This window comes from Athene noctua, chromosome 22, assembly GCF_965140245.1.
Source record: "Athene noctua chromosome 22, bAthNoc1.hap1.1, whole genome shotgun sequence".
Taxonomy (NCBI): Eukaryota; Metazoa; Chordata; class Aves; order Strigiformes; family Strigidae; genus Athene; species Athene noctua.
Genome location: NC_134058.1, coordinates 377,231 through 390,653, shown reverse-complemented (window position 1 = coordinate 390,653; position 13,423 = coordinate 377,231). Strand labels below are relative to the sequence as shown.

Here is a 13,423-nt window from a genome sequence, read left to right as displayed (position 1 = left end):
GATATTACTTGGTTAATCTGATGCAGGATCCTGTTAGAAATCGCTGGATAAACCAGAAAGGAGAAGTTAACTTGGCCTTCCCCTTAACATACCTCTTTGTGCAATTCTTTATGGAATCCATTAAAAATCTCCAGTCCATGATCCTTTTTAAAATTCTAATTAATTAGGATCCCTGGTGATGTGTTCCTAATCAATTCACATAATTAAAAATTTTAACTACTAAATAATAGTAAGGGGAGTGTTGAAACAGCTTTAACGTGGCTCCGGACTGGTGCTGCTCCGGCTTCGCCGTCGCCTCTTCTCACGCATGAACCTTTCCAGGTGCCTCTGAATGGTGCGTTCAGGTGAATTCTTAGTAAACCGCTGCTAAAATTAAAACGAGGTCATATTTTTATAGTAAATTTCCCTCTTGTCCTCTGCCTTTTGGAAGGTCGACGCCGATTCTGTTGCTCTTTATCCCGTACTGAGGATATTTTGGTCCCTCCACACACGAGTGCCTGGGGAGAAGGTAGCGAGGAGGGTTCTGGAGCTGGGGCAGAGCCGTGCCCGGCCGAGTCCCTGCACCACGCTGCCTGTGGCCTGAGGCTGCCGAGGGACGGGCAGCGGCCTGATGCTCTACAAACCCCCCGGCTGTGGCAGCAGCGCATCCATCAGCAGGGAGGAGGCTCCGGGGGAGCGGCTGAGCCCCCCGCCCGTCACAGGGGGTCCTTCGTCAGCCAGGGCTTGGTCTGACACCGCTGCTGTCAGATCAGAGAGATGGACGAGATGAGTGCACCAGAGCTCATATATTTGAAATATCTTGTTCTCTCATATATAGATGTATGTTATTTCAGTACAATATGATAATCTTTATGAAATTCTAAAAAAAAAAAGTAAAATTTGATTTAAGTCTTATTAAGAGAGAAACTCCCTCGTGGAGATGGAGATGCAGAGTATCAATTTTGTATGCAGGACTTGTATTTAATTAATATCATAACAGTCCCTTAACACTATTACAGATTAGTCCATGAGGACAGGAATGGAAATTTTAGATTATTCAATTACTGCATAAACCCTGGGACGTCACCATGAAAACTTTGCAAAAGGTCTCTTTAGCATTTGGGCCTGGAAAGGCAGCGTGGCTGGGCTGGGTGAGCCGGCGGGAGCCACGTCCTTCGCTCCTGGGGCGTGTGAGCCGCCAGTGCTGAGGGCGCCGGGACGTTCCCCGCTGGTAAATGACCGACGGGCTTTGCTGTATTTCGTAAAATAACCCATCGTGGAGCATTAAGCTGCAGAACGGTTCTACGTCTCTCAATTCCCCGCTATTGCCGGTGAAATTTACTTGTAAGTTATTACTGGAGGGTGAAAGCAACTTCTGAGATCACACGCTCGAGCGGCGCTGATCTGGAGAATATTCCTAGGACAGTCTGATCCAATTCGCTTTAATTTACACGGGCTTGCTCGCCCTCAGAGGTGAGCTGTGTAGTTTGCAAACTAATTAGGATTGCATTGTTCAGTCGGGCTGCTTAATTCATTCCAGAGAAATACTGCAGAATGGCTTTGGAGGAGAAATGAGAGTTTAATGTGAAAGGCTTTCTGAAAATATGACACACACGTGTGCATACATTAACACAAACAAGCCCAGTCCTGAAAGCAAAGGAGAAAAAGTGCTCAGGGAGGAGTGACAGGTTTTATACAGATCTATTCTTTATCGTCACTGCTAACGGTATTTCCTTGCGCCTTGCGTAATATTTTACTTTTGCTCTTTCTAAGCAGCCTCTCCCTTAATCTCCCATAACTCATGAGAGGGCACAGAGCCCGGCAGCATCTCCCCGTCCCCGCTGTGACGTGCACGTCTCTGCAATGGACACAACGGGCGGATGCTCATACAGAAACGTGGAAGGTGTTGACTCCCCATGAGCTGTGGTTGGATTTTATTCTGTTCCCCATTCTAGGTGGTGTTTACGGCATCCAGAACGTCGGGTTGTGATGGCATCTTAATGATTCATGCATCTGTGGCAGTCCAGGGGAAATCAGAGAGTCGGTTTACCGTTTCTGAAGGGGAATATGGATTATCATTAAATCTGGAATGGGTCTCCTGAGAGTCTCTTTTGAAGGGAACATACATATCAATAATTCGTTTTCTATATCAGGATCCTAATGTATTCGCTTGCAGTAACATAAATTCACAGCAAATGGTCGTGGGTTTTGGCATCTTTTCCTAACGCCCCATACGTGTCGAGGAGATTTTATTCTTCAGCAGACCTGTAATGTACCTAATCCTTTAATTGTCGTCGCTTATTTTACAGTGTATAACTTCAGCAGTAAAAGCTTTCTTGATATCTGGGTGTCTCAGAGCGAAGATTCGGCTGAGGTCAGGGCCCTGCGTGTGCTGCGGGAGGCGATGCCCGGGGCGGCCCCGCTCCAGCCTCGCCTCCGCACGACAGCGGACACGCCGCTTGGTGTTGCGGCAGGCGGGCGTGCAGGAGTTCTTTAGTCAAAGACGTGCTGTAAAATATTTGGCTTTATTTCCCGCGTGGACTCACCCAAGCCACCGGTGCGTTGCTGTGCGGCGCTCCAGGAAAATTAATCTTTGAGAGAGAACTTTTAGCGTTGGACGGCTCCGAGCTCGCCACTCAAAGCAGGTTGGGGGCGTGAGGGGAAATAGGGGACGCGTAGGGTGCAATGTCAGCAGGTGAAGGCAGCTGCCCTCGGGCTGCTCCTGCTCTGGCGGGATTAGCCCACTCGTGCGTGGGGTGGCGGGGCGGGGTGCCTGTTCCCGGCAGAGACCAGGGACCGCCGGCTCGGCCCGCAGGCGATGCCACTGCCGCCGGGGGAAGGGAGAGGGTCCGCGGTGTTTGTCGTTGTCCCGGCAGACACTGAACTCTCCTAATCACAGCTCTTGCAAAGCCACTCAAGCCCAGCCTTGATTTTTAAGTCCTGTGCGCCGATGTTTCTGTGTGGTCAAGTCTGAAGGACTTTCTCCGTTTAGCCGGCGGTAGGTGGTGTAAGCGCAGCTGCAGGTTGCTCTTACCTTTGACCTGCTCCTAAGTGAAGGACCTGCGTAAGGGCCGTGCTGGGTCGGGTGCCTCCCTGCTGGGAATCCCTATCCCATCCCTTCCCGTGTGCCGCGCAGGGAGCTCCGGGGAAGGGGTGACGGGTGAGTCAGGGTTTGTGGGAAAATTATTAAGTCTTGAGACAATATAACACAGCTTTTACGCTGCATTTGCTTCACTCTCTCAGCCTGGCAGCATCAGTCCAGAATAACGAAATCCCGTCTACCAGATGAAAGTGTTTCACTTGCGGATCGTCACTTTGTCTATAAAGTTGGGTTACTGGGAGGCTTCCAGATGGAGACACTTGGTAGACGGAGGGAGCCTTAGACTGAAAGAAGTGAAAATAAATTCACAAAGAAATAAAGAGTCTGTTTCTTACTCCTGCTTTTCTGAATAGTCTTTCCGGTGACATGTTGGGAATGGACTGAATTACAGCAAAAGCAGGAACGGGGGAGAACTGCAGGGTAGGAAGAGGAAACGTTACATTTACTTTAACTGATATAATGCCAAGCAACTGTTTTTACACTCAATTAGTTCACACATCATTTTGGACATGGACCAGAACAGAAAGTTTTTGGTATTATTTTTGTGTGATTAAGGGAGAAAAGGTGGAAGAGGAGGATTAAATTGCTTTCTCAAGCTTTTTTCCCCTTGTATTTAATTCCTTCCACCATTACTTTAGTGTGATTTCAGTGGGGTGGGGGATCCTCACCCTTCCTAATCTGCTTTTGACAAAACACAACTTTTAAAATTTAACAGGTTAAACCTTCTTCTTTGAAAGCAGTTTGCTTTATGACAACAAAAGAGGGTTTTGCATAAACGCTCTGAAGCAAAGCTAAGAGCAAGAGCTTTTGGGGCTGCGTCTCAGCTTGAGGACGTTTGTGCTGAATTTCAGTGAAAGGTGACCGCTGTGGCAGGTTCAGCGTTTGCAAATGTTGAAGCAGCAAAGGGTACCTGTAGGGCAGGTTTGGCTTATTTACCTTCAATCTCCTTGTGGTTGAATGCTGTTCCAGTAATGTTAGGCCTTGTGTGGAGTTACTGCTCGTGTACCAGCTAGTATGTTGTGAACACGGTGGAAAAAACGATCTGTGGGCTTTTTAATGTAGTTTAGCAAACAAAAATCTTTGTTGTGGTAAATGAAAAAAAGAAAAAAGTAATCTTTTAACTTCTCCAGTCATCTCAAAATACATTGGAGAAGCACCGCAAAGGCACGTGGAACAGTCAGGTGGCTAGTGAAGTTTTTGAAATAAGACACTAAATGGCTACACCCAGTTGTAGTGCACAGCGTCGAGTAACTGAAGGTTGGTGAAGGCAGTGGAAAGGCTGAGAAACGGCGGCTGGACGGGGAGTAATGTGGTGAGGAGCCCTCCAAGCCGACCAGAAACCACGCGGGGGGGTTCTGTTGAGCGCACGTGAGCGTCACCACCCCTTTTTGGGTGAAGGGCAGGTGGCCTGTGGGCAAGTTCTGCCCGAGTCAAGGGCAACCGTCCCTTTGGCGCGAGGCAACAGGTCTGCAGGGGCGGTTCAGGTAATTGCTTTGTAATTGACTGCATCACCTTTTTTTCCTCTGTTTAATAAATAGCACGAATAAAGCTGAGCTGCATGTGGTAGGATTGTAATTCAAAGCCCATTCACTAAAGTCTGAACATTTTTCATTTAGCATGTAAAGGCAGTTTCAACGTAAATTGTTCCAAAAGGATCTCTGTGCACTAATGACATTAGCGTCTGGATAGACTGAAATTGTTTGAGTAATTGATGCTGCAACTGCACCACATACTGTGGGGGAAAAGAGGAGGAACGCGGTGACGTGGGTCTGTCGAGGAGGAATCGGGAGCCGGAATGTGCCGGATGGGCCTAAAGAAACGGGGCGACAAACATCAGCCCCCGCATCGGGCTCCGTGCCTCGGGGTGGCGTTAGTCCTTCCTCTCCATCTTCCCCTCGGTTTGCCTGCAAAGCAGTGGTAGACATTGTGCTTCTTGCTGGAACCTTTCCAAAACAAAACAAAACAAAAATTTATGTATATACACACTCTCATATTATTTAGCCATCCTTATTAAATAAAACATTAGAACGAGTGTGCAGACAGAAAACAGGCTACCGGGCACCCCTGTACCCCCCTCTGGAACGTGAGGTTTGTGTCGCCGCAAAGGCTGTGCGGCACAAATACACGTTGACATTTATATTGACTATTTCAGTTTAGAGAAATTCAAAATTAAATATATTTTCTGCCAGCTCTGTGGGAAAATCCATTTACGAAAACAAAATCCAATAGGAGATCTAAAGATTGGTGGCCAGAAATGAAATATTTCGAGAATAAAATTATATGGAGATTGGATTGCTGGATCTGTGGTCTGGGTTTAACGTGCTGGGGACTGGAGATGGGAGAGGAGGTTTATTGGTCCAAATTTTATCCCTGTGTTTGCAATTTAGATGAGACAGTTTACAGCAGAACAAAATAAACGTAAATACAGCGACGGGCAGTGGTCTGCACGTACTTTTTTTGCCACGTAGGTGCATTTCTGTGCGCGCGTGGAGAAGGACTGACTCCAGAGGCTGAAGTCTTTAACTGCAGGTCAGTCATCACAGAGCTGCTAGAGCGTTTGAAACAGGGTGCAGCGCGGCGAGGTAAAACCAATGCTGTTCCTTGCAAGATTAAGAGGTTTCCTTTTTCTGTAGGGATCCCTGTGATTGCGTGGAGGATCCAGATGCTGAAGCAGCGTGTGCCTTGTAATCTTGTAATTGCATTGTGGGCTGTGACGGAGATAAGGGCTTCCACTGGAAACGAGGAGCCTCAGTGTCTCTGCCTTACGCGCCTGGGTTTTAATGTGTTTATATTTATTTATTTATTTCATGGTGTGTTGGAAAGGAAAGCAAATCTCGTTTGCTGTATTGCTGCTAATTTTGTATGCATCAGAGATGCATTAAACATTTTGATTTCCCGAGTTCCTGTTGGAAGGACGGATATCGCTCACTAAAGCGTGCGTGGGGAGGGCAAGCAGAAGCGTAGAGTTGTGTCAAGGGTTTGAAGGCTCCTAAGCAAAATCTGGAATTGTCCCCAAAATGCAGTACAGACACAAAAGCTGGCAGAACAGGATTTCAGAGCATGGCCCTGTCCTGCACACGGGCACATTTCAGTGGCCACCGTTTTGTAGGATATTATTATTTACTCACCCTTCCGTAGGTGAGAGATGAGAATTAATTAGCCAGCGTTTGTAGGACTCCGTGGAAACGTAAAGCATTAACTGCATGCTAATACCCCTTGTCAGAAGCAGGAGGAGAGCGCGATGCAGAGGAAGGGTCCGCGGGGGCAGAGGGTCCCCGGCCCTCGCCGGGTGCCCTGTTGGTGTCTCCCCGTGCGTGAAGCCGTTCCCATCACAGACCCCGATGTGGCGGGTGGGGGCTGGCACCGGCGGCCATGGCGGGTCACCTCTGTGTGCCAACACCCCTTTGTCACCTTCCGGGTTGTCTCGTAGTCTCTGGGAAATGTGCAGACCTGCTCTTAATGATGGGGTTGTGTCAGCAAAGTCTGGGGAAGGGGAATCCTCCGGGGTGCAGGAGGGAGGCCGTAACCACGCTGGGACGGCGCCTGTCGGTGCGCGGGAGCTGCGTCAGGGTTTGAGAGGCTGTCTCGCTTTGGGTGCCAACACTGGCAAAATGAAAAAGTGCCTCAACGAGTTCCTGGAAAATAACCTTGTTATTTAAAAAAAAAAAAAAAAGCAGGTAAACAGCTCCAACAAAAGGGCAGTACTGAGATGTTGGCCCCTGGTAGCGCAGTTGAGGTAACGGCTGGTGATGGGATGGAGCTGACAGCAGCAGGGTCATTGGCGTTTTCCGCTCACTGGACGTGCCGTGGTGCAGACACTGAACAGTCCAAATCCTGTATTTCTTGGGCTAAATGATCTGATGCTCTCATGGGGACTCAGGTGATCCCAGATTGTTCAGCACTTGCCCTGCGGGATAAGCCCGTGGCCAAAGCTGGGACTAGTTACCCACACCTCGAGGAATTCTTTGAAACAGGAGCTGTTCCTGCTCTGTCTGCTGTAGGTCAAATTAAAATTTAAGAATCGTAGGGGGAGAGGGTTGTATTGTATCAGTGCTACAAGAAAGCACAAGTGACCCCATTGTGAATTAACGTGGCAAATGTAAGTTACTGTATTGCAGAGGGAAAACTTTTTCTACTCCCTGCTTGTCTTAAAAACGTCGTGGACGTCGGGTTACGTTTAGCAGCTGCCTCGTCTTTGCAAAATACCTTTTCATTTTAACGGTATGATAATGCGTTCGTCCATTCCGGTGTTCCCACATTTCTGCTGCCATCGCGTGGCTGCTGGGGATTAACAACACTCTGGTGCGGGGAGAGACATCCCGGGGGGTGCTGGCAGGCGCAGACACAGCCCGAGACCCCCGTCCCCTCCGCTCCATCCGCCCCTCGGGCCGTGCAGCCTCCTCCTCCTCCTCCTCCTCCTCCTCCCCCTCCTCCTCCTCCTCCCGGGGAGTTCTCGGCGCCCCACGCTTTGTCCCCGCAGGCAGCAGGATGCGGCGCGGGCGTGCACGGGCCTGGACACAGAATCCTCGTCCGAGCTTCGGCCCCGGCGGCGGCCCCGCGCCTGCCCAGGGACCAGTTGGGGGTCGCTCGGCAGTGTGGTGCCCTGCCATCCCCACTGCTCCCCACCTCCCCAGCGTTTACACCAAGATCTTGGAGTACTGCTTTTAAAATTATTTTCAAAGAATAAACACCCAGAACCTGGTAATGACACAAAAAATTCTGCAGATTAGAACCAGGGAAGACTTGATGTTCACCTGTGATTGCAAAGCTACGCTTGGTTTCATATTTTGGTGAGTTCTCAAAATAAGGTAAAATAGCCCTGAACTCCCATAAGATAACAGGGTTTCACGAAGGTAAAGATTCAGATTTGCAGATTAATTACTAAACAAAGATTCAGATCTGCAGGGGCCGAGGGCGTGCGGTGGCCGCGGGGCTGTGCCGGGGCGCCCGTCCCTGCCCTCCACGGCCCCGCGGTGGCATCGCCCCCCGCGCGCCCTGGGACAGCGTTCCCCGCCTGCTGGGGGCTGCTGCGTGTCACTTACTGCAACAAATATGTTGTATTTTTCCATTAAAAGGCCCCATGCTACCGAGGACTGCAACGTTTTAGAGCACTATAAATATGTTTTTGAAGATTATGCCTTCTGTCCGACCTAAGTATATTCTATAATACTGCGTGGGTGTTTCTGTTGATGGTTACACTTTGCCTGCAGTTTTTGTATGCCTGTTGCCATAAACAAATTTTGAATAAAACAAGAATGAGGAAATATTTTTCTGCTTAAGCACTGGAAGTCGGTTATACAAGTGCCTGTGGGTTTGCTGCACTGGGTAATACTCCTGCTGCTTTTATTTTTGAGCGTGCGCGATGTAAGCAAGAGCTCTGCTCCTTCCTTGTCCTTCTGTCGGTCAGGCTCTCTGTGTCCTTGGGGACAGGTTTCCATTTGGTATGTAATGTCTTACCCGCCACAGCCAGAACAATTTATTTTAACTTTTTCCTCCTAAACGGAAGCATGTTTTTGAGCCTAAAAAGATTAAATACTTCTCCTTTCCTGACTCCCGTGTACTTCCCTTCACACCCATCCTCCCTCAGAGGTTGTGTCCTACACTTGGACTTAATTTTTAACGACCGTTTCGCTTTGTTCAGGTCTTTGTAGGCTACATGTAGCTCTGAAGACAGAGCTGCAGACTCTTCGGGAAAGAAATGAGTAGTATTAAACACAGCAAAACTTTTAGAAGCTGTTTGCAGTCTAGGAAGTGGCGTTTGCCTCCTCCGTGTCACCAGGCGTGGGACGATGCTTCTGCTGAGCTGCCCAGGGCTCCGCAGTGGTGCAAAGCCTCTCTCTTAGGTGACAATTACAAATCCATTTGTAACATCCCTGATAGATTTTGACATCTGTCTGTCGTGACATATTCAGCCTGTTCCTTCAGGTATTGGGCTCAGCTTAGTTTTTTTTCCAGGTGAGCCTGAGGTGTGGGCAGGTGAGCTCTGCACCCTGTGACCTTGTGTACTCAGGGACTGGCGTTGGAGCCTGGGAGAATGGCTTAGATTTTGGTCACTAGTGGTGATGCTTTTTCTGGGTAATCGCTTCATCACCTCTATCACAGCAGAGGATTTTGTGCAGCTGGTTGTTGTGTGTTGTGTTCTCTGCTCCCGCAGCCCTAGAAGTGGCCCGTAAGCATTGGCAAGAGGCAGCAAAACCACCTCACACCCTGCTCTTGATAGAGGTCTGGTATGGTACATGGTGGATAAAAATAAATTTTGAGCATTGGCAGGTGTATATTAACTTGAAATATCTGCAAAGCATCCATCTAAAAACCGTCAGTTTCTTTTCCCTCTGACTTCCACATTAAGAGGCGTGTTTAGACTTCAGTGTCTTTTTAATCTCTTCTTGTTGAAATAATAAAAAATACATTTATAACTACAAAGACATGATCCATTCGTGTGTGGTAATTCATGAACTTTCTTGTGAATACTTGCTAAGGTTTCTGCCCCTGGCTCCAAGCTGTGCAGCCCAAAACTGCGATCCTGCCTCATCCCCATCCTTAGGGCAGGCAGAGAAAGTTCCCAAACCCCAGAGGCCCTTCAGCGTCCCGTTTGTAACGCTCTTGAATCAACACTTTTGAACTACAGTAATTGTATAAAATACATGGAAGGGTTTGGATTACAAATCTGAAAACCAAGGTTTATTAATGGCCGGAGGGCACTGCGATTTAATACTTGTGTGTTGTCTTGTCAATTCGCAGCATTTAAAAAAGCAGCAGCAGTTGAGATGATTCTATATATAGCAACTTTATTTGAATAGTCTACATAGCTTTCAAAGTAAATATTAATTCCATTATGCCATAAACTGTTATTTATCATGACAGAAAGCCATAAAGTTATTTTACTAGAATACAGCCAGTAAATTGCACATCCTAAATGAGATACGGCACGCGTTGCGTTCTTGCGGCAAAAACATACTTTGTCCATGTGGGTGTTAATGACACTCGAACCCGAGTCGCAGCCGAAGCCTCTGCAGAAAACCCCGCGCAGCCGTTGCCCGGCCAAGGCCACAGGTCAGCGCCGCAGCGGGCCCCGGCCGGGCCGGGGAGCAAAGGGCCCCGAGCAGTAGCCCGCTGACACCGCTGCTTACGTATTGCCTGTCTGACTTCTTTAATTACCTAAATTACTCATTAAAAGTGCCTCATAATTGCCTGACTCCAAGGTATTGCGAGAAGCCTAGGTTTTAATTATGCTTTTTATTTTTTTTGAAGATGTAGTGCATTTAGACTTGTACAAGGCGATTATTTAAAAAGACGAATTTTCACTAATTGTTGTCTGAACGCTGGTGGGTGTCCCTACCAGCGCCAGTGAACACGGTCAGGACTTCATCTTCTTCCTAGGGCGTGCAGGGGGTTAACTGGCTGCTCCAGCGGCTCCCACCTGCGGCGTTTGATCCGCGAATCGATGGTTCCTCCCGCGCGAGCAGCGGTGCAGAAGTCGGGGTGCTCGCAGCTCTGCAGCGTCCTGCTAGAGGACATCTCGGCAGAGCCACTGTGGTGACCGACCAGAGCATGTTGCACAATATTACGAATTTCCGTTGGTTTCATGAATGCAGTCACTGATTGCAGCCTTCGGTGTGGACTGACCTTCAGCATAGATTAGATCTTCCATTTTATAGCAGAAAACAATATCAGGGAAACATTAAGGTTCATCAGCAGTTGGATGCGCTTGTGCTAGCAGAACAGTGAAGGCTGTCTGCCAAAAATTATTGACTTGTTGACTTTTATCTGCAAAAATAACTCTCTTTATATATAACCTATGAGAGCTGTGCAGTAGCTGGTGTTAGAGGAAAACCCCAATAGAGTATTGAATTAAAATCATTAGTTTAAAAAAAATTAGGTTTAGCTTCTTTTTCTGTAATGACTAATAAATATCAGCTACTTGTGTCACGAAATGTTGCCCAAAGCAGCCCATAAAGTTCATTGTATCATATTTGTAAATATTTTATATATTTCTGTGAAAACTGGGGAGAGAAAAAGGCTCTTTTCTAAGATTGTCTAGATTGCCTTCAATACCAGGAAGATTAAACCCGCGAGATTGTCATTGGAGGACTGTTCAGATATCAAAGGATCTTCTCAGCGTGCAACCACCTAGTATTTAAATTGTAAAAACACCTTTGAAATTGCTCAACTCTTCATTAAACAAACAAAATCTGAAGTGGATTTGGGATAGTTCATGATTTTAACGGTAGATTATCAAAATCAAAGAAAAGTGTGTAACGATTGCTGAAAACCCATTTTAGGAGGAAAAGCCCCAAGCGGAAGGTTGTTAGCTGCAATGGTTCTTGATATCCTACAGCCAGGAGGGGACATTAAGGTACAGATTTGCAAGGTCAAGAGGAACGACTGTGATCATCTGACCTGTGTAGCACATGTTGGAAAATTCCACCTACTGATGCCTGAATTTACTCCGTGACTTCTTGTTGAGCCTTTATCTTTCAAAAAGATGTTGGCTGCGATATAAAGGGAGGTAGAGGTGGGGAATCTGCTGCGCGCTTGGGGACGGTGCTTCCAGAGGCTGACGGCTTCGCCGTTGAAACGCTCCGTCTGTCGCTGCGCTGGCTATGGCCCCCGTCTTCTAGGAGCCTACAGCTGGATCCCTTCCACCTGGCAGGGCTGCCGGCCGTGCTCAGGGGAGGGAGGAGCTGCTGGCGGAGGCTCGCTGTGCTTTCGGCAGCCCCGCGCCTCTGCGAGCCCCTCGCGGAGGCGGGAGGGAAGCGGGGGCTGCGCTCGGGGCGCAGGCAGGAGCCCGTCAGCCGTCCTGGGGAAGGGCGCCCGCCCTTGGGCTTGGACGGGGCCTGTGGGAGGAAAGTGTCCCGGACCCAGCTAGGCTGAGGGGAGCCTTTCCAGAGAGCCGCAGCCTTTATTTTCCACTTGGGTGATGAGCCTCGCTGGGGCCGCACCGAGGCGGGGTCGGCAGACCGGGGTGCGCTCTGTGAGTCTGGTGCAGACCTCGCCGCTTCCCCAGTTCTCCTCTGCTTGATGCTTCAGAGCTTAAACACCCCAGGATTTTGTGAGAGTTTCTTAGCCTGTGCACGCCACGTACTGCCCAAGTCCCGCTCCGTATCCACCACCCATCCTTCGTCTGTGGGATTCCTGGCTTCCTTGAAAAGTTTCTCCCACTTATTCCCAAGGTCCGTCTCCCTCACTCCCGACCGCGGGGTCTTTGGCTGCGGTGCAAGGCACGCTGTTCAATGGGGCGCATTTTCTCAAAGCAAAGCAAAGGTCTGTTCTTGTTTAGAAAACCAGTTTTCTTTCTTACTTTTTTTTTTTTTTTTAATATATATTGGATTTTTAGGTTACAAGAAATAGCTTTATTTAAAAAAAATTAAAATTGGTTGAATCTTTTCCTACTGAAAGCTCAGACAGTCTGTGGTTCGTGGGTGATCTTGCTGTGCAGCCAGAGCCCGTGGTGATGCAGTGATGCACATGGGAAAGGGTGTTGTAAACTTGGTCTGCGTAGTGCGGAGAATTGCCCCAACTGCTGGCAAGAACGCAAAGCTGGAGAGAGAGTCTACCAAATAAAGCTTAATTATAGCAGGTTGTGAAAATACCACGATGGGGCGTTTGCAGGGTAGGGCAGCGTGTGCTTTGAGCAGGGTCGGTGGAGCTGCAGAAGCTGCCTGCCCGAGGTCAGGCCGGGGGGTTTGCACGGGAAGAGGCAAAACGATGGGGGAGTTGTCGATGGGCTGGAGCAGAGGCTGCGGGAGGGGGCCGGGGCACGGAAGCGCGGTCAGAGGGCCGGGCAGGCTCCAGCCCGGATGACAGGCTGAGCTTCAGCACGAGCGGCTGCTACAAACAAGCCCAGATGCGCTGGACGTGGGGACAACACAAGAGGGAAAATCCCGGTGTCAGAGGCCGCCGACAGATCACCCGCGGCAGGAGCGAGCCAGCACAGCTGGGGCCCTCGGCGCTGGCCTGGAGGTGAGCCAAGGACGTGCCCTCTGCAGCCCCCTCGGCGAGAGGCACGTAACCGACCCGGGAGGGGCGCTCCCAGACAGAACCTGAATTTTAATCTGCGTTTATAAAATGCGTCTGGTGGTGTCGCGTGACAGGTGGATCAGTTCCCCACTTTCCGCTGTGCCGTGTTACTTCTTTCATGTGTCCTTTCTGATCTGAGCCAGCCTCTCTCTTCCCGCGTGTGTTTTAAAACATTTTTGTGGCCTTTCCAGAAGATTACTGACGTTTCCCCGTTCCCTCTCACTGCTCTTGCTAAAACCCTTCCTGTGCCCTCCAGTGACCTCCTTGTCCTTCCCGCGGCTCCCCTCGACCGCTGATGCCGGCTCAACGCCGTCCTTGCCATCC

General features: G+C 49.1%; 1 protein-coding gene across 6 annotated transcripts in view; it reads left to right on the top strand.

Annotated features, from left to right (window-relative positions):
* Positions 1-13,423, top strand: part of CAMTA1 (calmodulin binding transcription activator 1) — a 293,026-nt gene that overhangs the window by 110,687 nt on the left and 168,916 nt on the right. The window lies entirely within an intron of this gene.